Source organism: Chroicocephalus ridibundus, chromosome 1, assembly GCF_963924245.1.
Source record: "Chroicocephalus ridibundus chromosome 1, bChrRid1.1, whole genome shotgun sequence".
Classification (NCBI taxonomy): domain Eukaryota; kingdom Metazoa; phylum Chordata; class Aves; order Charadriiformes; family Laridae; genus Chroicocephalus; species Chroicocephalus ridibundus.
Genome location: NC_086284.1, coordinates 128,009,846 through 128,036,832, shown reverse-complemented (window position 1 = coordinate 128,036,832; position 26,987 = coordinate 128,009,846). Strand labels below are relative to the sequence as shown.

Sequence of the window (26,987 nt, the reverse complement as noted above, 5' to 3'; positions counted from 1 at the left end):
CTGTGTCTGAGGCAGGGTTCTCAGCGTGCTGTCAGAAATCCAAAGACCCTATTCTAACTGGCTTTTGAAATATAGCTAGTTAGCTCTACAGGGTACGTGGCCTACCAGAAAAACAAAAAACAACAAACCCTCACAACAAAAAAAAAACCAAGCAGAAAGCAAAAACATGAATACAGAAAGACTAAGATAATGTTCTGAGTTCTTCCACCGCTGTCCCTCCAGACCATGGAAAGATGACTGCCTTACATTTTCTGGTTCCTCTGCGTTCTGCAGTGGAGAATGATGTTACATAGTTATCACTGTAAAGCTCTTCCTAACAGTTAACAATAAAAGTACAGGTATATTTTGACTTGCAGCTATAACCTCAAAGATTTTTCAGTTTGCATCTCTGATGTGCTGTTAGTCTGTAGCAGAATGCTTATGGATGAAGGTGCACTACCCTCTTTCCCTTAGCATCCACTGCTGGAAGTGGGACTCACGCTTCTCAGTTAAACGAATTTTTGTCTGCCCCAGTTGGCCTGTTCTTCTGCATGTCAGATCCATTGCATTTTTGATGCAATAGCTTGTGGTGCTTTAAGGACATAGCATAGCTACTACATGCCTTTGAGTTAACAAATTTTAAGTATTTAAATCACATAGGAAAATGAGAAATGGTTTCTGCTGTGTTTGGAATGACTAGTAGCTTTACAGCCATCAAACTCAGCTTGGAATGCCAGTTGACCCTTCCACTTTGTGTGCTGACTGGTGACTATAAATGAGAAGTCTTTCCACCCCTGCCATGAGGTTATGAGACATGGCTATGTAGTAATTAATGCCACTGTATCATTTTTAACTGCTACAGAAATACAGTATCAGATGCTCAGATGGCATCAATTGGCTTAGCTCCACTGAAGGCAACAAAATGCGATGCCAGCTTATACCAGCTGAGGATCTGGCCCACAGTTAAAAGAAAAAAAGGGAACGGCTGCCAATATGGCAGGGAACATATTGAGATTTATGGTAGTGCCTTAATCAGTAAAAAGTTTTGCTTGAAGTGGTTGTCTCTCTGCACATTCACATAAAGTCATTTGAGCTGGAGACATACGAAGCTCTAACACGACCTGTGTGGGCACATTCTCACTCTTGCACTCTCTTCCACATTCTGTGCTCTTAATCTCAGCTCACTCCCCTTCTAGTTGGCGATCTCTCCTCACAGGTCTACCAGAGATTCAGGGCCGTACTTTTTTTTTTAAACATAGTTTTAATTTGGATTACTTGTATTTCTAGTGTTGCTTTCTTAATCATACGTAAGAATGGGGGAAATTTCACACGTTGCTTTTGAAACTCTTATCTACGTGTCCTATTTGCATTCAAGTATTATATTAATCTTGATAAGAATAAGAAAATCCAGTTTGCTGCCTTTGTATTCAAATATATAGGTAATTTTTTACTTGGAGATAAGGTGACTGTAGCTAACTTAATGCTTGTAAATTTTTATCTGCTATAAATTTGATTGAATAACTTGATGGATAGAAATTCTCCTCTCTGTATTACAAAGTTAGTGAATGAAATACTTATTAAAGATGAAGTGGCTGTAGAATCTCCACAACTTTTTTCTCCTTCAGTAATATAGCTATTGTAGTGTTTGGTTTATAATGAGTGCTGTTTCTAAACTTGCGAGCCATTCCCAGTTCTGATATCTTCGATTTGATTGTTAGTAACGTCCAGAGAAAATAATCTTTTGGGCCTGGCCTGGCAGTTTCCATGCTTGGTCCCATCTTGATGATTTGAGAAACTCTGTGGTCCATTCTTGTAATATGAAGTTGAGGAAAAAGCTCTCTTCAGCTCTAAAACACCTGCCTAAAAAATGTAACTGACTGATTGATGACTTGGAATTTGGCTTACAGTATATACGTCCAGCCACTTTTGGATTATACCCTAGTAGTACATATTTAAGCAAGGTAAACTTTCAGAAGTATTTGAATATCTAAAGCCTGCAAAGTGTGTTGAGTTTTAAACATGCTCTCCTCTTTGCTCTAAATTTGCTCTCCTGTGCTCTAAAAGTACAGAAAAATAAACTGATCATTAAAACATCTCCAGATACAGAACTCAGCTGCAGTTTTTAAGAAGTTTCAAAGGATGTTTTGAATGACACTTACTCTCTTACCATGATATATTTTCCTGCACTTCAAAGTAAGACTGAGTCTTCTGTGGCATCTGTATCATGTAGGTGCTGAAAAGAATGTCGGGGAGGCAGGACACAATGTTCATCTCTTTTTCTCTTAGTTTCCTAATTATTGTATGTTTCAAAGAATGCAGTGATACAGCAGAATGCAGCTGAAAGACGGTTGCCTGTTTTAGGAAAAAATACAGGACACAGCCCATCTCTTACCGAGCTCCATGAAAAGATTTGTGTTTCAACCAACAGTTGCAAGTTTAAACCTAAAGCATATGTAGTATCTTCAAATCCGGTACGCTAGAGGTATGATAATTGTAGTTGATTCACTTAAACGGTACATATAAATACTTGAGAATATTTTGAAGAAAGGTATGTATTAAAATATTGCAACAAATATTTAAAGTAATGCTTATTTCTATATTCTTGTTGTGTTTTTTTTAAAATTCCATAAATTTTATGAATTTCCAAATGATAATATATTTTTTAAAGAACCTTAGAATGGTTTTACAAAGTGTCTTTAGCCCCATTTGATAGATGGTGAAACTGAAACACAGAACAGTTAAGTAACTTTCTGAAGGTTGTAGGATAATTCACTGCTAAGCTAGGGATAGATTATTTCTTGGCATTGAGTGTTTCATGCACTATTCCACTGCTTCTATGTGTTAAAGGATGCTACATTACCTTTATGATACAGTTTAAAAAAGGAACACATGGTTTTTCAGTGGTCTCATGTTTACAGGTCTCTTGAAAAAGCACTTCTTTTGCCGAACGTCTTCATTTTCTATCCTGACCTTTGGTCAAAATTAAGTTTTTATACACACATACCACGCAGTAGAAGGAAAGACTGAATATACCATCTTTGACTTGCCTGGGATTGCAGTCAAAACCAGAGGGCAAAATCTGGCTAAGGAATATTGAGCTGAAATTCATATAAATGTACTTCAGCTCTCCAAATACTGTTTCCTGTATATTGGACCTGAACAGAAGGTTAGTAGGAGATGGATGTCCCTAGTTATAAATAATTGTGACAACAACTATCAGTACAGTGCACTTGAAAGAACAGTTAAGTCTTGCTGCAAAATGCATCCTAACTACAAAAATGACAGCCTGCATGGTGCTGTGGATGGAGGGCAGCTTGTAGTGCTATTCAGAATAATAATATTTGCTTGTATCTACTTAGAATATCCCAGAGCTTTGTAAATATCTCCTAGAAAGTAATCTGACGTTTCTTACTCTGGTATTATTTAGGAGTGCAAGACGACATAGTTTTTAAGAAATCTGAAGTCAGGTTATAGTACTTTTGGGGCAGGATGTATAATTGATATTTTTTTTAAATTGCAATAGCTTTTACCTTACAGCAGAGTGTTGATGGTGCACTTTGTGGTCTGGCTGGCACCAGTGAAGACTATGGTTAATCCAGTTTCTTATTTTACAGAAGCCACTGCAGAAAAGGATACATTCTTCTTTCAGACTCTTCTAAACTTTGCTTGAGGTGTACACACTTGATGTCATTTGAAGGGAACTCTCAATTTACAGAGAGGGTAACTTCACCCTAAGATTGTTGCCAAAATAGTGAGTCCTGGCCTGTTCCACAATATCTAGGATCCTTACTTAGAGTTTAAAGAGAGTCTTTTGAATCACAGTTGTCATTAAACTCCATCGCACGCTGCGTACTTTCTGTTCTTGGACAACCTAAGAAATGTCTTTGCCTGCCACTTAGTCACTGGCAACTGTGGAGACAAATCTGAGCTGCATTTCCCTTAGAGTCCTTCCTAAATATTCTCACCATTCTCTTGCCAGTGTTAGCCTTAAGGGAGACATTCTCCAGCAAAAGGAAAGACATGGTCTCTTCTACCAATGGAGGCCTTATTATTACTTTGGGTGACAAGTAGCATTGTGTGTATATATTGCTAGGGTACTTGTCACCTTTGGTCCTCCTAGCTGAATAGATCTACATGTTGAGCAATGGAACGAATAGGCAGTGTCTTTTGAGATTTTAATTCTCTGTTAGATGGGGTAAATTTCTGTTGTTACCATCTCTTAACTAAAGGGTCACATTTAACTGCCAGGTAATGGGATGCATTGTGTATTGTCAGCACAATTCCTGTACTGTGTTGTCAATAGGCACTTCATACTTCCACATCCGTAGAACTGGAGGTGCATTAAGGGGAATCAAAGCTTGTCCATATCTGTTAGCTGCAGATGCTATATCATCTTGGGCACAGAGAGAGGAGGATGTACCCTGCCCTTGACACAGAGAAAAATGAAGTAACTTGTGTTACTGTCTCAAGATCTTGGAACCAATCACACGAATAAAGCTGAAGTGGAGGCCAGTAAAATGTCTTCCTGGAGCTTCATTACTGTGTATGCTTTATGAAGTCTATGTAGAAAAAATAGGTAAGAAGCTTTACTGCTGCAGACATCTTCTGCCGAAAGAATTGGTCTATCAAATGAAGAAAGTAGCCTAAAAACAGCTGGGAAATGAGCCTGTGTTGAACACTTGTATAGAATTTATATCCTTTTACTCTCTAGCCTCTTGCCTTTACTAGAATTGTCCATCGTTAATCAGATGGAAAATAAACTTAAGTTCTAGTTCATGACCTAACCTTCTAGTCGAGCACCTCATACTCTTACTGTTGAGGCACAGCTCTGACAGTAGATAAACCAAAGCTCAATCATGTTGGCCTTTTTCTGTTGGTGGATTTTTAGCAGTGAAGAGAGACTGTTTGGGTTATTTAATGCCCTTTCTACTACTCCCTGACAACACTCAGGACACTGTAATTATTCTTCGCTGGAGAAGCTCTGGTGGTTTGGGATGCTGCATCCTTCACTACTAGGAGATTCTGGGTCAAAAGATCTACTGGATAAAAGTGTAAGGTAAGGTAGCACATGAAAGCTTGCTAGACAGAGCTGACATTTTTGTCTCTCAGTTGCACAGGTGTCACTGGACCACCAAATGACAAAAACATAATAATGACTAATTCCAGTTCAGGTTTTGATGAGAACATCAAAACACTTAATGCTGGATTACACACCTCTGGACTTTACAATATTCAACTAGTGCCTAACCCATGGCAATACTATCCACAATAATTACATGCTACCACCAGCATCTTGAGGATCAGTTTAGGAAGACAGCAGTCGCTTTGCCCAGAGAAATTTAGATTAGATGCAAAATTGGATTTTTCATAAGGCCTTGTTTTTACCTAGCTACGAATGTTTCCTTAGCACAAGTGAAAACTTTACACATTTTAGCTCAAACTGTACTCTACTAAGCCTCCCACATTTATACCCATCTTCTTGGCAGTCATCCCAAAATATGTTTGGGTTGAGGCATTACACATTACATTTGGTGAAGCTTTAGCATTCCCTGTTGCTCACATCAATCCTTATTTCTGTTTGCTCTTGTAATTTACAGTTAATGAAAATTCTAAGTTTACCTTTGTTTTTGTTGGCGTCTGTACAAGAGAACCCTTTAGCCTTTTCAGCCTCCCATCCAAATGGAAAGCTGAATCCAAAAGGGAAGGTAAAACCTATCTGAGCAGTTTCATCTTAGAGAGAAGCCCTTAGCACGCATGTCAGTGTTATAACATTTCTGAACTAACAGTGAAAGAGCCTTGCTCAAGGCTTGACCCGTGCCTGCTTTTGTGAGTAGGCTTGTAAGTAGCAGGTAGACACCAGACTAGTAGTTGATCATAACATCAGAGCGCCAGATCTTAATCGCCATCTGGTTAATGGCCTTAACCAGTTCCCGCTCCCTTGCAATTCAAGCAAGATTCTGCCTGAAATTAACAGGAATTTGCCTGATTATCAGTGTGGGAATGTGGCTAATAACAAACTCGTACTGATGACCTTAACACAGCGTAGGCAATATTGACAAAACAAACCATTCTGGACTTAGAACAGTCTTTTCTAGCAAGCCTGTTAAAAATTGTCTCACAGATTTTCAGTTCAGGAAATACTTTTTCTGTTTACCTACGGTACCACCTATGCACTGAGCTGTGTACGTACCAGATCAGAATGTTAATCAATGGGCTGTAAACAGATGGTACATATACAATTTCTGGACATACACAAAATTTGATAATTTATATTATGCTTGTAAAGACACTTACTAGACAGACGGTTTTGAGCATTAAAAATTCTTATGCAGCTACAGAATTTATTTTAAAAATAAACTTTAAAATGCACCCTTTTCATTTATTTTTGGTGCTTATTACACATTCTGAATCATTGTGTGTTCTGAAACATTACCTCTTACATTAACAAAATATTTTGCAGGTGAGAAATACTGACAAATTTAGAAAAACGTGCAACCCAGAATTATAATACAGTTGCATATTTCCGAAAAAAAGTGGGTCTTCATTAAAGGCAAGCCTGACCAAGCCTTCCTGCATCTGCTTCCAGTGCTACGTACAAGCTGTTTTTCTCATGTCATTAAAGTGTCGCTTTATCAGTAGGAATTCTGATCGCATTTTAAAACTTCATTTAGCTGCTTTCTGGTTCTTCTTGCGTTTCCATTGCAGAGGCTGTGCGGTCTGACGAGCTGGAGGACAAGGCATGGGCGAAAAGCACTGTTTGCACCTGTTTAAAATCTCCAGTGCTTTGTGTGGTTCCTGGGCAACAGGCAGGAATCCTGAAAAGCTAGGCTGCACTTGCTCAATTGTTGCTGGCAGCTGTGACTTTGAGAGAGCACACAGCAGCTCGTTAGCAGGTTGCTTGTGTTATGTGACATGCACTGAGCATGGCAAACTCTGAGCTGAGCTCTCTGCCTTTGCTGCCTACAACCGGGGCTGGGTTGCCTGGGGTCGCAGACTTGGCTAAGGAAAGCATTATACAGATGTAAGGTGAGTTGCTCACTGGAAAAGGGGCAGGGAGGTGAGGCAAGTAGGTATGAATCAGTGTTCGCTGCTTAGAAAAGGGGAACATAAGCATAGGTTCTCTGCGCTAATGGGTGCTATTTTGCTCTGGCAATTGTGTTCTTTCAGAGTATATTTGCAATGGCGCAACATACAAATGGAGGGGATAACATGGATTTGAGTGTGACTCTGTGTGTATGTGTGCGTGCACGCACGCGCACACATGATATGGTCATTGCAGTGTGGAAATACAAGATGACTTCATGGGATAATTTTAAATTTTATTATAAGCTTGGATTTCTGGGTCTTGTTGTTTACTTTGAGGGATCAGAATCAAATCAATCTTTGCAACCTTGATCTTGGCCTATTTAGGCAGCATCCAAGCAGCAGATGCAGTCACACTGCAAGTCTGACTGGCAAATTGAGACCATTTCACCTTCATATCAACTCAGTTTGTGCCTCTTGGCTCAGATTAGGCATCTCTTGACTCTTCTAAAAGGGAGTTAGTATGCAATGAATCTGTTTAAACAAACTGCAAAGCTACAGCATTGTTATGATCTGTTGAAATCTTCATCATGAGGCAGGAACAGATCTGCCATTGTCTTAAGATCTGTTTACGCTCTATACTGGTTTAGCCCAGGAGTAATCTATAGACCGGTCTCTTCCTCATATTTATATCAGAGATCTCTTTTTTCTTTAGACACGCAACACAAATATTGACAGTGGAAGTCATTAACCCAAGATGAAGAAAAAGCAGAAGGAAATCTGCCTACTAAGCAAATTACATACACTCACGAAAGAAAAGTCCATCAAAGGCTGTTTCACATAAAGACAGGAATATATCCACTTGTTCAGGAAATCCCTAGCCGGTGGTTTGCCAGCAACTGGAAAGATTTAATGGAGGGCAACAAGACTCGTCATTTGCCCTGCCCACTGATTCAGTAAGTAACTGCCCTGGCTAGTGTCAGGGATGTGCTGTTGAGCCTGTGCAGCTGTCTGCATGGTCTGCAATGGGATGGGGTGTGGATATGGTAGATTTTCAGTTGAACCATGCTCCAGATACATGTTCTGGTGCTTATCTATTGTTGTTGACTTCTTTAGCTGAATAAAAGAAAGCACTAGTGGTCAGGTACTGAAGGTAAATGTGATAAAATGAATAGAAACCAGAGTATGACATAATCTTGTACATTGAGCAAGAGACCCTTGATTTATTTTTTGGCCTATACCAGGGCTTTTTTTTTCCTCATCTAGAAAATGGGGATAATTGGTATTTGTATCTCGTATTGCTGTATAAAAGCAGTATATTATAAACTTTCTTTTCATTGTCATCCTGTGTTTATCTGTTGTCACTTCCTTTTCTGTCTTAAACTTGGGTTATACTCTGTCTCACTGTGGAGGGTCTTCTGAATTCATTATCTGACATTACTTTGGCTATGAAATAATAGAAGGGAATAAACTGAGATATGTATGTGGGTCTGTGTGCTTTTTTGCTGTCTTTTGACATGCAGACTGGAAACGACCACACAACTTGAAAGCTGACATCACTTTAGTCAGGACTCTCAGTTTTTATTTGAGAACAATATACATAGAGTATTATTCTTTAGGAAAGTACTTGTGATGCCTTTGGTTAGGCTTGTTTAGTGCTGTTCTTGATATCTTCTCCTCATTGTAATGAGAGAATTGCAGGGTTCCTCCTCCTGCCGGTACAGGGAACACAGAAATTTGACAAATTCCTCTTAATCCTGCTACACTGTTTTTAAAATTCACAAAAAATGATATCTGTAGGACTTTTTCTGTTAGTTTAGAACATGTTGTTAGCTGGTAATAACCACTGTTCTGTACAGCACACACAAGCCATGGGCTGGATGTTTATGAAACACATGATAATAGGTGTTGTGTTTTTATGTACTGATTCATTTTATGTAGACTGTATAGCACCAAAAACACCCACTCACAAATAAAGTGCAATAGAAAACTGGCATTCAAACGTTAGGGGTATGACTTAAACTCTTGCAACCAAGGACAATAAAGTTGAGACACTCATTCTGTTTATAAATCATACTGTTGTCTCAGGTATTCCAGCTCATGTAGTGGAAAGGACAGACCCCACTAAGAGGATTATGTGAGTTGCTACTTGTAGGTACGGTAAGACAGCTGAATATAGTACTGTCAAATTTTAGTGGAGATATGCTTGACAAGAGTCTCTTTTTAATTTCTAACTTGGGACCCCCATGGTTTAATTCATTCTGTAAATTACTCTCACATTTTTAACATGCCCAGGTGCTGACAGTCTGCAAAATAAAATGTCCCCTATCTCAGGATGGCATACGTGCTTTGTTACTATAGGGTATATCTGCATTCATATGCCATGTCAGATCTTTCACCATTTTCCCATGAACAGAACTGTGGAAGGAAGATGTGCTTCTGTGGGAGCCTTGCTATGCAAGGACAGCATGGATTATTCAGAAATATCAGCCAGTCTCCTCTCTCCTAGGCTCCCTGGTCAGAATTCACGGCTACCAGATACACCTTGAACAAGTTAGTCTGACAGTAGACAACTCTGAAGTGGCTGCATTATCTGCTGAAGAACCTGAAGAATGTTCATGACTTTAACTTGAGTCACATTCGAACACCATTTTAGAGGGAGGAGAGGAAAGAAAAAGAAGCCTGTCTTTAGGGATGTGAGCACAGGCAGAGCCTGTTCTTTCACCCTGGAGTTGCCTGTCTTGTCTGTTTTTGGGGGAAAGGGGGGCTTGTTTTCCACACTGCAGCTTCCACATGTCTAGACAGTGGAAAGTAAAGACGCTTCAGAGGCTTGCGTTCCTTCTACTCTATAGTTCCACCATTGCAGCAGGTAGTGAGTGACACCTGTTGTTGTGCTTGTGGTCCTTAAGATTACTCAGAGCTTAGTAGAATTCCACCTTTGCGCTTGGATACAATGCTAGCCTTCTTTGACTCTTAACCTTTTGGAGTGGTTTATTATAATACATGTCATGTGGAGCAAGAGGAAAAGCAGAGGGGCCAAAGAAAGAAGTATGTAACATTATTTAATAAAGCTACATTGAAAAATCAACTAGAAGCTGAACTTTGCTTCTGAAGTGCACAGTCCTCCTTTCCCAGGCTTCCCAAGTAGCCACCCTGTTTCACCATTGAACTTCCTTGTCGGTGTTCCAGAGCGCACACAGCACTAGGTAGCATTATTACACCACTATTCATTGTGTGTAGTTATAGGTTGTCTATTCTGCCTAGTCACTGGTGGATCATGTCTTTGAAAGTCCATCAAACATGCCTAACTACACTAACAGTGCTTTAAAAGACAGCATAGTCCAAGGACACATCTGGGCACTGAAATTTCTGTTACAAGACTTGATAAGATGATAACGCTAAATTTACTAATGTTTGCTGTGTTATTGTTCTTCTGCACATTGCTGTTCTGTTATTGATCTGCACAGAAACTGTGTAGTGAGAAGTTCTACTAAGAAACCAGACCCTTAGAAAACAGATTTTCATGGGGTAATTTTCTTCTTCAATAATTGGAGATTACTTTGCCCAGTCTACTTTTGGCTTCAGCTTGCTTTTTTAATCCAAATTCTTTTTGGTGTCAGCTCAGCTAAATTGACAATTATCCCAGAGATGGTGAGGCTAATTGTCCTAATTAATACAAGTGGGCCCAGGTGGGGATAGTTAGAGCTTGAGACCAGTCAGGTGGTATGGGCAAGTAGCCCTCCAACATTTGAGAGCCAGTACCATAATGGAGAAGGTGGTGGTACCTAAGATTGTAAGGCTCTTGTGGTAGGTTTTATTTCTTTGATTTCTGCTTGGATTGATGTGTAATGTATGTTTGATGTATGGATTTTTGCGTATTAGAGGTGGTGTGTGAGTGAGGGAGGTGTTACATTAAATAAAAAGCTTCCTTCCAAAGAAAAAGTATTATCTGTTTACTCCAGGCTTGTAGCTTTTGTTGATCCTGAAACAGTCAGTAGTGTGTTTCTTACTGTATCAGGATGTACTAGATTTGCCTAGCAGATGGAGATTTATGGATTAGCCACCAAGTGAAGAAGTACTTACAAGGGAAAGTTCAGGATCGTGTTGTGTTTCTGCTATGCTGTAGCTCTAAGATGAAAGCTATGATAATACCAACAAGGTGCATGAAGGGAAATGTTTTTTTTAACGGGAACTTTTCATGGAAATGGTTAAAGCAAACTTGGAAATCTTTGAATGTGTAGTTTTTGTGTAGAGGATGGCAGAGTATTATGCTCTTCTAACAAGCATCTATCACTTCATCACTGTTTACTCTGCTCCTTGATCATCCTTCTCCATTTCTGAGCTACCTTTATGTCGGTAGCTGTCACTGAAGGCTTCTGCTTGCTCCCTTGCATCTGACAAAGATTCTAAACAGGGCAGATTCTGGTTGTTGACTTTGAGAGTAGATTGTAGCCCAATTTACATAGATAAGATTTGGCGTGCTATCTTATCCCAAGTGTCTGTTCAGTGAAAAACATGCAGTTCTCTGGACCTCCTGTTGTTTTGTTTGCCAGCGACCTGGCAAGCAAAACTCTTTTCACGTCCTGACCTGGCTGAAGGCTATTTGATGGCATAGAAAAAGAGCAAATAAATAGCAGTTACGGTAGTCCGAAAAACATTAATTGGGTAAGGATTTAGACTAACATCCTGCAGTTCACTATCACCTTCAAGAATCCCATTGAACTGTTCTTCTAACCACCGCACCCCTTCTATACCTGTGGGGTAGAGGCTACAATCTTAATTTTTGTCTGTAGGGAAAGGACTTAGCCAAGCCAGGCAAAAAGACTGTTAAAAGACAGGGAATAGTTCAGCCAATGCCTGTATGGTCCTGTAGCCACAAGACAATCTTAGCAATCTGGCTGCAGTATTGTTGTGTGTAACCCATGCTGATGCTAAAAGCAGTAGGAATTGTATACATCTTGCACATCAGTTTCACTGTCTCAAAAAATGAAGAGGTTTTTTTTCTTTTCCCCTTCCTTTGAAGTTTTAAAGCAGAACTTGCTGGTGACCCACTTTTGCTAACAGTTCTCTTAACTAACCCCTGTACTCGCTTATACTTTTTTTTTCTCTTCCACCCACTGTCTGTCTAGCCTGGTTTAAAATTTTTATATATGTACTTTTAAAAAATTGATTAGTTGGAGAGCTGCCCGTTCTTCTGCGCTGTATAATAAGGATTTAAAAACTGCACACTGAATTCTGTATAGTGTAATTAAAACTGACCCAGATTTGGACCTGAGAACACCAGGACTTAGCCAAACTTGCCATGAGCTGAGTTTTGATGGCAGATGGGAGCTAATGAGGACACACTACACTCCAGAATTTCCCAGCTGCTTGGCCCCTTTTTGTACAAACAAGGTTTGGAGTGAAGTCCCAATCCCAAGAGCATGTTCAAGCAAATGTATTGCACCCAGTGTTTTGGGAAACAAGGCAGTACTGTCAGGCAGCTTCAGGAAATTTTTGAGGTGTTATTTCCAAAGAGCTTTTACTGTGTATCCTGGTGTCATGCGTATGCTGTCTTCCAGCTTCTATCTTATCCTAGGCTGAATGTGATCACGTGCTTCAGACTCTGCTTGAATATCTTCCCCCAGTTTCAGTTGGGGGACTTCCACCTTAATTTAATGGAGTGTTAAAATCCCAAAGTACTGGGTCTCCCTTCGATCTGTGGTTCCCTTCAGTGGATTCAATGTCCTGGGACTATTCAGGCAGATGTAATTGAATCAGTTTGAAGCAGCTGTAGCTGGCATGTGGTCTCTCAGATTGCTAACACCTGCTTGGTTGGGGTTTTTTTTTTGTTTGTAACTCACTAGAGTGAAAATAGTGCCAAAACCGGCATTGGTCTTGGAGCTGATAAAGCACTCCAGATCCTATATCCCTTTCCCCTTCTAGCCTAGCCCCTTCGTTACTGGTGCCTGCCTGCAGTAACGTTGTTGGTAGTGAGCAGAAATGGGTTTATGCTTCTCCTCCAGCTGCTTCCCTCCCCTTCAAGCCAGTGCACTGCCAATACTGACTCTCTTCTTCATAAGCAGTAAGGCTTAATTGTGCTCAGGTGTGCGGCGCGTCTGTGCCCTCCTTAGAAAATTGGGCAGCCCACGGTTTGCTGTATCTGATGCGTGCACCAAATCTATCTACTGCTCTAACAGTCTAACTGCTGGCATGGCAAAGTTACTGTTCGTGTCTAATAAATGACAAAGCAGTCCTGGGGTGTTCCATTCCATACTTCCGATCCCTTCCTCTGGTGTCACGTGCATAGATTTTGGTTACTGTATTGCTACAACAGTCTAAGTTTTAATAGAGTAAGATTTCAGAAAGGACTGAGGGTCACTTGGTTGCCTCCCTGTATCGTATGTTTTATCATAATCAAAGTTCAAATTAAATACAATGGTGGACTTGTCGCAGTACAGTAACAGTACAGAGTGGTGTGGGTTTTTCAATGTGATATTACAAGATGGCATACTGAAGCTTTTTTTTTAATATATCCCTCCACTGACTTCCCTTTACTTTGTGCATAAAGTTTATGTGCCTCCCTTTTTTGTGCCTCCCTGCCTCAAAGGCTGTATTTAGATTTTTAATTCCAGGTGTTTTCATCCTTGGTGTTCACCTCACACATCGCTTCTTGCTCTTTTCTTTTGCTACTTTAGTTTCTGTTTCATGGACCACAGTTTTCAACTTCGTCTTGAAAGATGCCACTCCACTGTGGGATCCTGATGGTGTATTTCTTGACACAAGAGTAATTATTTTTTTTTATTTTGGCTTTAAATATTTAGGTAGGCTTCAGTATTGTAGAAATCCCTGTATTATCCTATTCCAGTGCCGCTCTTCTTTTTTTTTTTTTTTCTTTTTTTTTTTTTTCCTCTTTCCTCTCATTTGGTGGGAATTACCACATTATTCCTAGGGCTGAGAGGCCCTTGTCCTCAGCTAATGTACAGGGACTTACTTGCCGCCTGCAAAAGCTTTAAAAACTGCTGTTGTAGGCAATTAAAAGTCAGTTCCACAGAGGGTTCCAGGGGATTCTGAAGCTGTTTCTTTCTCTCCTTTTAACCTATATCTCTTATTTATATCGTATATAAAAAGATTATGTGATTTGCCTGTAGATTTGTGATGTAAGCAAAGTCCCTCCTCCCATGGAATGTTCCATCGCTTCTCCAGCTGGTGTGCAGCTCTCTACATTTTGTTGAGCTCGGGCATTTGAAGGGTGTTGCTGAAGGCAACTTCTCTAGGGTCCAAAATACATTTACGATTCAGGGGAAGTGAAATCCCAGTTGAAATGTATAGAATGAATTGTTTCTGCTTTTTCAAGGAGTGCAGTGTAGAGCCGATGCTTCCCTTTTATTTATTTGTTTTTACAGTACAGAAGACTACTGTTTTTACCTCTACATTGCATTAAATGTGCTCAGATACAAGTAATACAAGGTAGTTTATCAGGGTGTCTGTGAAAATGATGCAACTAAACATTTTTATATCTCTCTAATGGAAATACAAAGGAAGATGAAAGCTGGAATTCCAATCAAGCCAGAATTGTTTTTACTAATCCAGTAAGGTGATGTCACCACTTGATTTTTTTTTTTCTTGTCCTGTTGTGATTTGTAGTGTTTTGTTTGTTTGTTTGTGAGCTTGTTTTGTTTTCTTTCCACCCATGCTCCTGCTTTCCTACTCCTTTCTGGTTAGTCTCTCAAAACGTCTACCAATAAAAACATCCATTTGTAATGATAGCACTTGCAGCTCTTTGTAGTCTGGAAGTGCTGCAACTACAGATATCATCTACTGAATAAAATGTCAGCCACCAGTTCTAAGAGGGGAGGTTGCTAAGGCTTAAATTAAGAAATGGCTAAGGACTGTGGCTCTCAAATGTTAGGGATATTGTAAAGCATTTTCACCATAGGCAGCAACACTTGTTATGAACTAAATAATGGAAAATAAATACGGAATATTTATCTTTTTCAGATGTTTTGGGTACCCACATTCTTGTTGAGATCAGGAGGAATATGGAAGGGAAACTGTTCTTGAGACCACAGTGAATATAGCACCCATGGATATCTAAATAAAGAGCAATAGCAAATCAGAAAGTGTTGTTTGTATGCAAAAATACTTGTTATTGGGGAGGGGGATGACAAGCAAAGAGTAAGTAAGTAAGTGTCTATCTTAGGATTTCTTGGTGCCATTTGTGGCCAGCCAGAACAAGGAGGCATCTGCCACTGTTATGGTTGTCTTGAAAATAAATATAGTTTTAGGTCAGCGGCAACTGCTAGCTGACATCTCTTATTCCTGGAATGCTTTTTTTCTTGTACTAAAGTTTACTTTAGAAATGTAGGCGCTAAATAATTTTGAATTCTACAGTAAGTACAAGAGGTAGAAGAAAACCAACAGAATTTATGTTCTCCAGAAGTCTATGTGGCATAAGTGAAGAGAAAAATATATAGATGTTCTTTTTAGTTTGATAACATTGTGGCTATATGAGTTGTGATTTAAGTAGTGTTTATAGTGCTGAACCATCCTTTTTATACATTTAATTTTAAAGTATCAGTTTAGAGACTCTGTACATCTTTTACTTGGATACAGTTAACTGATCAATTTTATGTGAAGTATGCTAGCTTTTTGTGCACATGGAGTAGAGTACTTTCCAAACTAAGATATATTAGTGACTAGCACAGGAGGGTGACATAAAGCACAACAAAGGAAGTTAATAAATTGATAATGAAGTGGGATTATAAAGTGTTGAGCATGGATATTAGAACCATTTCAGACATACTTTTTAATCACTACCACTCTGCTCTGATTCTGTCTAGCGGCACCACCCTGAAATGTATTGTTGGGTATTTGGGAAAAGACGACTTGACTTGTCAATTACTGGCAAGCATGTCCACATCCTTGACAGAGGCCAAAAGGTTAAAGGAATGACAGAGACAAGATTCTTCTGTTTGCCATGCGGTTGGTCGCTCTAGAAGAGCCTTTAAATAAGTTGACAAAAATATTTGGAAAACTTGCAGTACTGTGTCTGATCTATGAACAAAGCTTTTATTTTCTGGGCTTTTCATTCCATCATTGAATTCATAAACATACAGAATCAAGAAATCGGTGACTGATTTAACCCTAAAGTGAATATAAAAGATACCATATTATGCTCGTAACCAACAAATAAAACTGTGTAAGGGAATCAAATTAATACAAAGTAGAGAGGAGGAAACGCTGAGAAAAAGGGAATCGGCTCTTAATCTTGGAGTATTTGCAAGAGGGAATCCCAGCCCAGTTCTTTCTGTCAGCCAGGCAGTTTCTTGAAAAAAGTGTAACTTTTCTGGTGTGGTGCACATAACTCCCAGCCGCTTCCAGAAGCTTCAGTTTTTGCTTTTCCCAAAATTCCGTGCTCGACAACTGGACAGAAGGCTACGCTGAATTAAGCTTTATTGTTCTGGTGTTCTCCATCCATTTGCAATGCACGTAATCAGGAATTCAGCTATGTCCCAAGAAACCTGTTTAACCTAATGAGAGCGAATGGCAATGGGTGTTCCTTACTCGGGACAGCAGTGCCAGCGTTTCTGCTTAATTGGGACGTATTTGGCTGGTTCCAGTGCTTCAAGTGGTTTTTAAACAGGTGTTTAATGGGTGTGGAATTCTGAACTCTGCCCTTTTGATACAGAAGTTGCCAAATAAAGATTAAGAGAAGTTAAATGATCTAATGCAGAATAAATAACTTTTATCTTTGTATATTTATTCAGCGTAATTTTTAGTTTAACTTTTAAGTCGCGGGCGGGTGGGGAGGTGTTTCTTCTCATAATTGAGAAAGTCCATTAAATAGAACAACAGGATGTCTAACAGGGTGTCCTAATTAAAATTACCCTGTAATTTGAACAAAACGTTCATTTGTATGTAGCTAAGGTTGACCTAAAACCCATCTAAATCAGGAAAAATTATTATACGATGTTTTTTCTGCTGAAAATGAAACTTAGCATTCTGCCAACAAACAGCATGAATCTGTTATTATACAGTATTCAAGAGTAAGGATTTTCTTTTCAGTGTTAAAAAATAATGTTTTGAGAAAATTTAAAATAGATTTCTCTCCTACCTCCACCCTTTGATAGTATTCATTCATGGTTGCATTTCTGCAGTATTTTGAAAGCAGAGACAATTTTGTTCTGTGCACACTGTAAGCCCATCTGAAGCTTTTGGTTGTGCCTAGTGTTCTGGTGAACTAATAAGCAACTGAGATAGCAGCTGCTTAGCCGGACTGATTGGCTCGGGCTTGACTTTGCTATCTACAACTACACAGTTTCTGACTGGCTTGGAGTGCAAGCCAGGTAATTTTGTTATCTCGGGGAGTGTGGGCCTGCGTACATAATCTAGGCTGTATACATAACTGGATAGATTTTACTTTTGTGTGTAAAAATGACCTACTCATGCTCTAGCTGTCATGCTTTAAAATGCTGCTGAGGCAATTTGTGTTTAATATAATTTATCAAATCGAAGTGAATGTTTGAAAGAATTTACTAGCTTCAGAAATATTGTTTGCATTTAAAAGGGAATTCTCGGCATCTTTAACTTGACAGGAATGCCCAAGCTGCAACTTGGAGATGTTGCTTCCCAGACACAAGGTGGTGGAATTTTATTTGGTTCTGCTGACTTTCTGGGCAGATTGAGAAGGGAGAGGATTTTCAAAAGCACTCGGAGGTTGCCTGGAGAAAAGGAGGCTGCGGGGAGGTGTTATGCTCTCTACAACTACCGAAAAGGAGGCTGTAGCAAGTTGGGGGTTGGTCTTTTCTGTCAAGTAACAAGTGATGTGATGAGAGGAAACAGCCTCAAGTTGTGCCAGGGGAGGTTTAGACTTGATATTAGGAAAAATTTCTTCACTGAAAGGGTTGTCAAGCATTGGAACAGGCTGCCCAGGAAGATGGTAGACTCACTATTCCTGGAGGTATTTAAAAGACATGTAGATGTGGTGCTTAGGGACATGGTTTAGTGGCGGACTTGTCATTGCCAGGTTTACGGTTGGATTTGATTATCTTAAAGGTCTTTTCCAACCTAAATCATTCTTTGATTCTATTTTCATATCTCAGCTTCAATGGAGTATATAATAACAAAAGAAAAGGAAGGGAAAAATCTCATGAACAATTTGCTTAACCTACTTTTAGCTCCAGCAAGAATTGTTGAAGTGAAGATAAAATTTGAGGCTGGTGTTGTGGTAATGTGCGTTTAAACAAATCAAGAACGCTTGAATAGAAAGTATTCAAATATTGGCATAATTTAAAATTCTTAAATTCTCCTCGTCGTTTTAAAGACTATTAGATCTCATGTAGGCACCAGTTGTAACTTGAAAAGAATAAAATTAATTTAATCAAACTGTTGTGATGATAAGCCAGTGATACTGTCCGAATTAGTTTACGAATAACAGGTATTTGTCAGAGTATTTTATATATGTGTGTGTGTTAGCACGTAGATACACATGTATGCACATTTTCCAAAGGGCCATTATTTTATGTAGAAGCATGACAGTGACACTACAGCAAGAATATATCCATCAGTAGGTTGTACTGTTATCAGGAAGCCAGGTCAAAGCAGTTGAAGGAAAACAGGAGTCTTCTGTTGGGGAAACCAGCAGAGTTACTGTATAGGGGTCACATAACTTGAACACGTATAGATTTGTGTACCAACCTATGCAGCTGACCATGATTGATAGAATAACTGTAGCCATCATTAGATCATATGTAAGACTGGAATGAAGATAATCAGTTGATTGGATGGCATTGCTTCAGATTCACATATGCTGCTATGTAATACTGCATATGAAGGCATTGTTTCATTATTGTTGAAGGGGAAAAAGCCAACAATTCTTGTGTCTGATGTGGTATTCTGCGCTTGAGGCCTGGTTGTAACTTGGGTATAAAAATTCTGACTGCAGTACTGAAAAGGTGGGTGTTGGCTGTGAGCTGATGGAGTTGCATGAAGATCAGATGTCCGCACTGACTCTTTCAGTTCTCTCAGTTATTGTAATTTCAAAAGATGACGAATCATCTGTGGATGCTAACTAACTAGTGAAGCTGTTGCTTAGTGATTCCTTCTCCTGAAGAAATTGTAGATAATGGTGCTGGGTGATTCCTTACGGCCATAGGATTTCTTACATATACGGTTTAAAATGTTCCAAATTTTGTTACACCTAGAGGAGGCAAGCTAAAGGAGGAGATTTGGACTGCAGTGTCTTCTGTGTTCAGCTGAAATCCAGGTACACACATAAACAACCTCCTGCACAACTGTTTGGGCAGAGTGACTTCAGAAATGCTGATGGTTAGAAAGCTTAGTTTCCAGTCAGGGTGGAATGAATGCTTGTGCTCTGGAAAAGTAGCAAAATAGGTGCTTAGTACTGTAACTGTAGAGAATGTAAAAGAAAATTTCTGCTCTTTATTTCCAAATGTATTTTCTGAAGTCGTTGAAAGATTTTTCAGGAAATTCTGGATGTCCAGAACAGTGGTTCTTAATCATGCGCTTTATCGTTTGCCTTTGGCAAGAAAGCTCAGTTCCTTCCTTTTGAATGTGGGACCCTGCCTTATTGCCTCAGGGAAGCATTACTTTAATGCGTGTCACTTGAGGCTAATTCAACCTGCCACTTGGAAGTTGCCCCTGGTGCAGATTGTAGCAGTGCACCATTATCTCAAGCTATTTCTCATCAGAAGCAGGCTACATCTGTTCTGTATGATCTGCATAGCCTGCCAGTTTATTTTAGGTTAGCGTGTGAGGTGGTAGCTTTTTTACCTATGAAGCCATGATTGGTTTGGCTTTTAGCTATGTGATAGGAGCCTTTCTTCCATGTCGTTTACCAAAGCAGCCCTAGACATCTCAAGATGTAGGTCCACAACGGCTTAAACTGACTGACATTGAGGCTGCTCTGTTGCTGGTCCTCACAGTTCTGCTGCCTCCTTAGTTCTAACCCCCAAGTTTCATGCCTGGATGTTGAGCTGCGACTGGGGGTTGATTTGGATGAAAACGATGGAAAAGAGAGTTTCATTCAGCTGAAAGCTCCCTGAGCCAGACGTTTATCCAGTCCTGGCTCAAGGATGGGCTCAGGGACATGTGCCCAGGAAGAGAAAAGAGGTGAAGGGAAGGGTGGGATTGTGTCAGCTTCAGTTAAAATCAGCTTACATCGTAGTGCAGCCATGCTCTTAAGTTCCGGAAATAACAACCCAGTTGTTTCAGCAAGCTATTGCTGTGACCATAGGATATAATAGTTAAAGGAATTTTGGCTTTGGAATTTACTTTCTCCACTGTTTGTTAAAACCTGCATTTTGGTACTCATCAGAAACTGAAGATCATACACCTCAACCTTTCCATCCTTGAAAAGGGAAAATTATATGAAGGCTCGATTAATTTCTTTTATGAGGTTTGGTTGCTATATGTCATTAGAAGCAAATCAGGCAGGGAAAAAAAAGAAAACATTTTTGTAAGCAGTAGGGGATATTCCCCTTTGAAAAAGAGCTAAAACTTCATTAACATTTCAGCCAGCTTTAAATTAAAATTTGTGTCTGAAAATAATCTATAATGTATTTTGAGTGCCAGTGAGGCATGTCAGGGCAGTATCAGCACAATTTTCTTCCATATACAGCTTGTGATGTGGCTCCTGTGTCTTCTCTCCCAGTGATTCTGTGGCACACATACTGGTGTGAGAATGCCCATTAAATTAACCCTTGGATCCTAAATACTACACCTGCTTTGTATTCAAGCTAACTTGGCCTGATGATTTTTACCTTGTGTAGTCCCATTCCATTAGGTTCCAATAGGTCTGCTTACACTGGAAAAGATTTCACTTGTTACATTTCTGTAGGACTGGCCCTTATAACATGCCAGCAGAGTGACTGGGTCTTCTTTCCCCCATTCTTGCACCACTGAGTGTTGGTACTTCACTTTTCCAAAAATAGGCATTACTTGGTCTGCCCCACTGAGCACCAGTCATTGAGTATGATGCTGGGAAGCGGAGAGTTCAGAAGTGAAGCTAGCAGCTTTGCTATGTAGACAGTAACAAATGTTCCGTTTCACTGGATTTTGCACGTTTGAGGGGACATGGAGATGTGCAGCATGCAGCCTGAAATCATGCTTATTTTTCCTGCAAGGTTTTTGTGTCAAGTCCCCATGGATTATATTTTCAGCCATCTTCTGCAATTGGTACTCCCACTGCAAAGCCTTTGTAGAAAAACCCTTTGCTGATGTATTATGTATGCTTTTGGTAGGGCCCGTGTTGAAGTTCCTGACAACAGTTTGTAAAGATTTTTGGGTGATGCGAGATCTTAAAGATCATTTTCCTCCTCTTTTAGGGAACTAGAGGGCTTGACACATCCTTTACGTCCTGCATTTACTCTGACCACAGTCCCTCCGTGTTCTCACAAGCGGAGCTCAGCCCTGCTTCCCTTCCTGTTGATTCCCAGTCAGCTACATGGTAAGTTTTCATTATCTCTAGCCTTGTTGCCACAAGGTAAAATTCTGGCAGAGTCTCCCTAAAATCCATTAGCACTGGGCATTGAGGGCAGAGTACTTCATGCCCATCAGAGATCATTCAGTTGTATTCCGGACTGACTGCAGGAAAGGAAGATAGTATTGAATTAGCATTGGAGCTGAACTTCAGCATAGATTGTTATAGGAATAAAATATGAAGCAAAATATGTGACAGAATTAAATCCATCAGTTCTAATAAAGGAAATAGAAGAAAGCAAAGAAATCTTGGACCCTTAAATCCCATTAACCAGGCCAGAGAGAGAATGTGTTAAAAGGGAGCTGCACTGTATCTTTTTTCATTGTTTGATGAAATAATCTTTTTCACCCTTTAAGTGGTGTGTTTAAAAATCCTGGTATTTCTGAAACAAAGAGAATACACAGCCACAGAGCTAGCTGGTTTTTATACCTTCCTTTTCTGAGTATTGTCCTTCAGTACAATACAGAGCCATTTCTTTGTTCTCACAAGCTAGCAGTTAAATTGTATGTAAATGTATGCAAATTAGATGCTGTCTAATAAAGAGAGTCATTAGATGGAAGAAATATTTAGTTTGGGGGGGGGAAGAAAGAAGAGAAAGCAGGTGTATTTTGCAATAGAAAAATGTAAGATTGCAAAAACCTCTCAAACTTTGGGTGAGGGCTTTTTATAAAGCCATTAAAATATTTTCTAAAAGACTTGCCCTAGTCTTGGTCCTTTTTTCTGCACGTTTCTTAAGTATATGTACATACACTTCTGTGATCTTTTCTTAAAACTCACACTGGCTGTGCTGTATATACATACTTGAACAGACATGTAAATACTATATTCATAAATATTCTTTAAATCATACAGCTATAAATTTACATGCATGTACTTCACATTAAGGTGTGGTTTTTTTGCTTACTGAGTATATACAGGTGGAACCCACGTGGTAAATTTTATTTTCATGGATTGATTTATTCATCATGTGCTCTGACTGGATACCTTCTGCTCACTAAATCATCTTCCTCCATTTTATCGACCCTCTCCTCAACAATTTTAAAGCTTTTTTATTTCTTCACATTTTATTTATTCACTAAATCTCAGAGCGAGATATGTTTCCATCCTTTCACTTGCATTTTCTACCAAGTAATACCTTTTGAGGTATGGACCTGATTCAAGCCTAAAACAGCAGTGACCTTTCTAAACACGATGAAGTCACAGCCTTACTGTCAGGTGTCAAAATATTAAGATGCTAGAAATGTGAAGCTTTGTGTCATCCAAAGGTGGAGATCCCACACCTGTGGATGGAGCACTCGGCATCCATTTAGGCTTTGAAAGATTTAAAATTGATGAACCTTATATTCTCGCCACTTCTAAGGAGATAAAATTTAAGACTTTAATCTCTCTACGTTAGAATCTGTAGTCCTGCTCTTTCAGCTCTTCTGTTTGGGTGGATTAATATACGTAGATGACATGGCTCAATTATATTTTGAAGTCATTGTTGTATTTTGTTTCTGATAGTCAGTTATCATGGTTCAGGCAGGTGAGCCGATAGCTGTACATCGACTGGCATATTTTTTCCGTTGCAGTTTTGCAAGTCTGGAAGTCTAAAGACATATATGTATATGTGTATAAAATATATGTATATAAAAATAATGTTGTTTAAATATTTACATATAAAGCCAAGGGATTGGCTTTCTTCCCAGAATTACTGGAACTACCTTCCCCAGGAACATTTGGACTTGAAAAATCTCTACAGCAACACTTTTCTTCTGAAACTAAACAACTTGTAAAATGAGCGACTAGCTCTGCACCCTTTGCTGTTCGTATGGGTTCTTTACTTGAGGTGCTGGAAGGGATTCTTTGGATGGGTAATAATACATTTCCAGTTAATGGTGATAAGATTCTCTTTTATTGCTCTTTCCCCCCATGGTTTCTCATTGGCTGATTTTATGAGACAGCGTTTATGAGAGAATCTCTATCACAGTGGGAATACGTTCTAGGGCATGCAATGTGCTGCATCTGGGCCACATGCAGTCTGGAGGCAGCAATTCCTGGCTGGTCACCTGCAGGGCAGGCAGACTGGTCGCTCAGAACGATCTGATTCCCCGGTTGCTCAGTGTCCCAGCCATACTGGCTGAGCAGTCAGCAGAGAAGCCACAACGTTTGTCTGCTGCCCTGTGGGAAATGTGGGCAGGGTCATTGTGAGGGACATGGTGGAGGGTTGGCAGCGAACATTTCAGGTGCTCTTGAAGGTATAATATAAGATGTAAGGTGAAGATTGCTCTGTAGGGAATGCAAAGAAAATCTGAGCTATAATATAAGGATGCTAGAGAGAGATGAGGTTAATACAGTAAGGAGAAACACAGGGTATAGTGGTGACTAGGTGGGATGAGGCCACATTAGTAAACAGAACGTGTTAGTGGTTTACCCACTCACTTGGGGCACTGCGCTTCTAGGCTGTCTGGCATTGAATGTCCTAGAACTGAGTCACCAGTGATGCAGACATTTTATGTGGATACTTTCACACAGTTTGCAGTTGAGCTAGGCTTAGCTACACAGGTTCTTCAGCTTTTGGGAGGTGGTTGTTAATCCTGAAACCCTAATTGGGAGATTTACACTGGAGGTGGGACAGGCTAGCAGTCAAAGAAGTACCTGCTGTCTCTCACATTCTTGAGCAGGATGCAAAACATACATACATACAACACGAATGACGCTCAAATGGGGGAAGAGTGATGCAGGCTTAGGGGCAGGAATCTGATTAATTCCATGTTCCATTCCAGGCTTCCTGTGGTCTGGAGTAATTGTTCAGGGCAGGAGAGAATTCCGTGCCTACGTACTTCTGAGGATATGTATCTTACTGCCTCGCCTATCTTGGCAATAATGATGATACAGCTTTCCTACCCTTGAAGTACATTGTGAGGATGTATTCATTAAAGGATGTGAGGTTTCTGCATCCTGTGATAATGGATCCAAAAGCAGTGCTGTAGCCAGATGTAGGAATCAGACCAGTGGTCCATCTGGTCAGGTATCGTCCTGCTCAATGTCTTCAACTGCAGCAGAGAGAGGCACAAGAAATCCTAAGTTGTAGTAGTGGAACAACCAATATTTTCACTAGTGATCTTGAAAGTAAATGAGAATTCTTTAACTTCTCTTTTCTCAGGAGCTTATGCATCTTTAAAAAAATAGTTTTAAGAAATAAAATATGCCGCACTAAACTAATCCTAGAGCTAACGAACAGGCATTGGGACTAACAGTTTTTGCTATTACCTACTGCTTATTATTGTTATTATTATTATTTCTTTTTAATTATGCAAAGTGCTAATCAGTTTGATTATGCACAGTGCTAATCAGGTTAATTATGCAAAGTGCTAATCAGTTGTTCTCTAAGCACACGAGGAGAGCAGAGGTGCTGGCAGTGAATGGTGGTTCTAGATGGGGGTAGTCACGGCAGTCGTTCCGTATTAAAAGAGGAGTAGGTGAGATGACAGGGGTTTTTACTTCCATTAAAAAGTAAATAAAGAAGAAAAAAAAAAAAAGCAAGCCATGAGGGTGATAGTTCTGGTGGGGTAATGTCTTCTTTCACAGCAAGGCAGACTCTCTTTCCAGCCCAGCTCGTGCTGTTGGATAATTTCTGTAGGAGTTCGAGTGCACTGATCTGGGCAAATATATTGTAGAGGAGTCTTGTAATGGGTGGGGTACAAGTTGCCCCCACTTGATAAATTGGGATGCATAACTAGTAATCATAAATTAAGGGAGTTTACTCAATCTAACATAGAGTCACATTTTAAAGATCTGGTAAGTAGGATACTGATAATCTAACGTGAATGGTAGTTGATCATATGTGTGTATGATTGAAGGTACTGCATGTGCGTAAAACATGTTTCTTTCAGTGTAATGCCTTTACAAGCTGTAAGAAGGTAGGGTGCCTTTTCAGTGGAATGTATGTTAGGCTGCATTCCCTCTTCCTCTTTAGCGCTGAATTATAAACTAGAATTTTGTGTTCCTGTGAAACGGGGTCGGTTTTCACTAAGCTATGTTCTTCTGACAATTACTGAAGATTCAGTGTGTGTCTTACTGTGCTCAGTGTCTAATATCTAACCAATATTCCTTATTTGATTATCTTTCAGTGTTGGTGTGGGATACATAAGCATTGCTTTTTTCAGTTAGTAATGGAGATGACATTCCCAGAGCAGAGAGCTACTTGCTCATAAAAGTCTTGGGTAAAGGATCTTAAGAGATTTTTGAAGTCATTAAAACAAAAGGCTGTTCACAGTACTAGAAGGTTACTGCACCCACAATGCAAGAGAAATTTTCCTTGAAAAATTAATCATTGAAGGTGCTTACTTAAGAGGAGTCATGCCAAATTTTCAAATACATTTATGGTGGGAAATAAAGCAAGCATGGCTTAAACCACAGCCTGAAAATTAATAGTGTGCTTTCTTGGCTTTGTAGCTGCTCCACAAGACACTGCCCCTCGAAACAAGTTCACTGCAAGATGTGTGGTCACAAATACTCATCTATTCTTAGATGATAGACATGTGAACCTAGACATATGAATGGTCCACCATAGAGTCTAGTGCCTTACATGTGGAGCAGGAGAGTATGTGATGCAAATATTCTAAGCAAGAGGGAGATACGCAAGACACCAGTGTCCTGAGACTTTGAATGCTTTCCTGTCTGATCAGAATCCTCTGAAGTTAACGTGCGGCTTCCCATAAGCCGATGGTGAATCAGGTCATCGCTGCCTCTGGGTGCTGCTCCAGAAGAACTTGATCTGTTTGCCTCAGACCTGAATCTGACTTGAAGTAGTCCACTCTACAACCAGACTACTTCCATAGATTTACTATTTTGCTTTCATTTATTGCTAGTGGCTCCAGTGCTTTGCTCTTTCAGTGCACTCCAGTCCTCCCTCATCAGCTGTTTGATGAGATAAAATAGGAGAGTGTGTATGACCTACCAAAACGGGGGGAAAACTCCAAGTTCCTCATGTGATCCTTTGGCATCACACAGCCTTGCAGGGAGCAGATTTTTACGTAGATTGCTGTTCTGACAGCAAAGCGGCAATCACACGCATTCTGGATTATTCGTCTATCTTTTGGAGGCTGGGCATACTGTATCAGAAGGGAATTAATTTGAAAATTACTATGATGCTTTAGGTATGTTCTTTGCTATCGTGCACATGTTTTCAAATGGGAGTTTATTCCTGTGGAAGTAAAGTCCCCTGAGTATTTAAGAGCTGTTGTAGAGTCAGAGGACCCTTGAAAGGCTAATAGCATAAACCACACACGGTTGTATTTTCATGTTAGAAGTGTAAATCTACTTGAGACATAATCATAACCTCTGTTGAATTTCACCATGTCAGATGGCTGGCCTTCTGATGAATTGGGGAGCTGGAAAGTCAGAAAGCTTGCATTTTGCTCCTGTTTCTGCTGCTCTCTTTGTAACCCTTCTAAATTGCATTATGTTGCTCTGCTTTAGTGTTTCTCGATGGTAAAGTCGAGGGGGGCGGGGGGGAAGT

At 39.8% G+C, this 26,987-nt stretch overlaps 1 protein-coding gene across 10 annotated transcripts in view; it reads left to right on the top strand.

The window, feature by feature from the left end:
* The window catches only part of ZBTB20 (zinc finger and BTB domain containing 20), a 487,426-nt gene that overhangs the window by 103,047 nt on the left and 357,392 nt on the right, over positions 1-26,987 (top strand). For 9 of the 10 annotated variants that reach the window (XR_010073192.1, XM_063351328.1, XM_063351320.1 and 6 more), the window contains one exon: positions 21,330-21,451. The exons of the other annotated variant lie outside the window; for it this stretch is intronic. The gene's annotated coding sequence lies outside the window, so the exon portion shown is untranslated. The remainder of the gene's footprint in view (positions 1-21,329; positions 21,452-26,987) is intronic. 10 annotated transcript variants of the gene reach the window in all.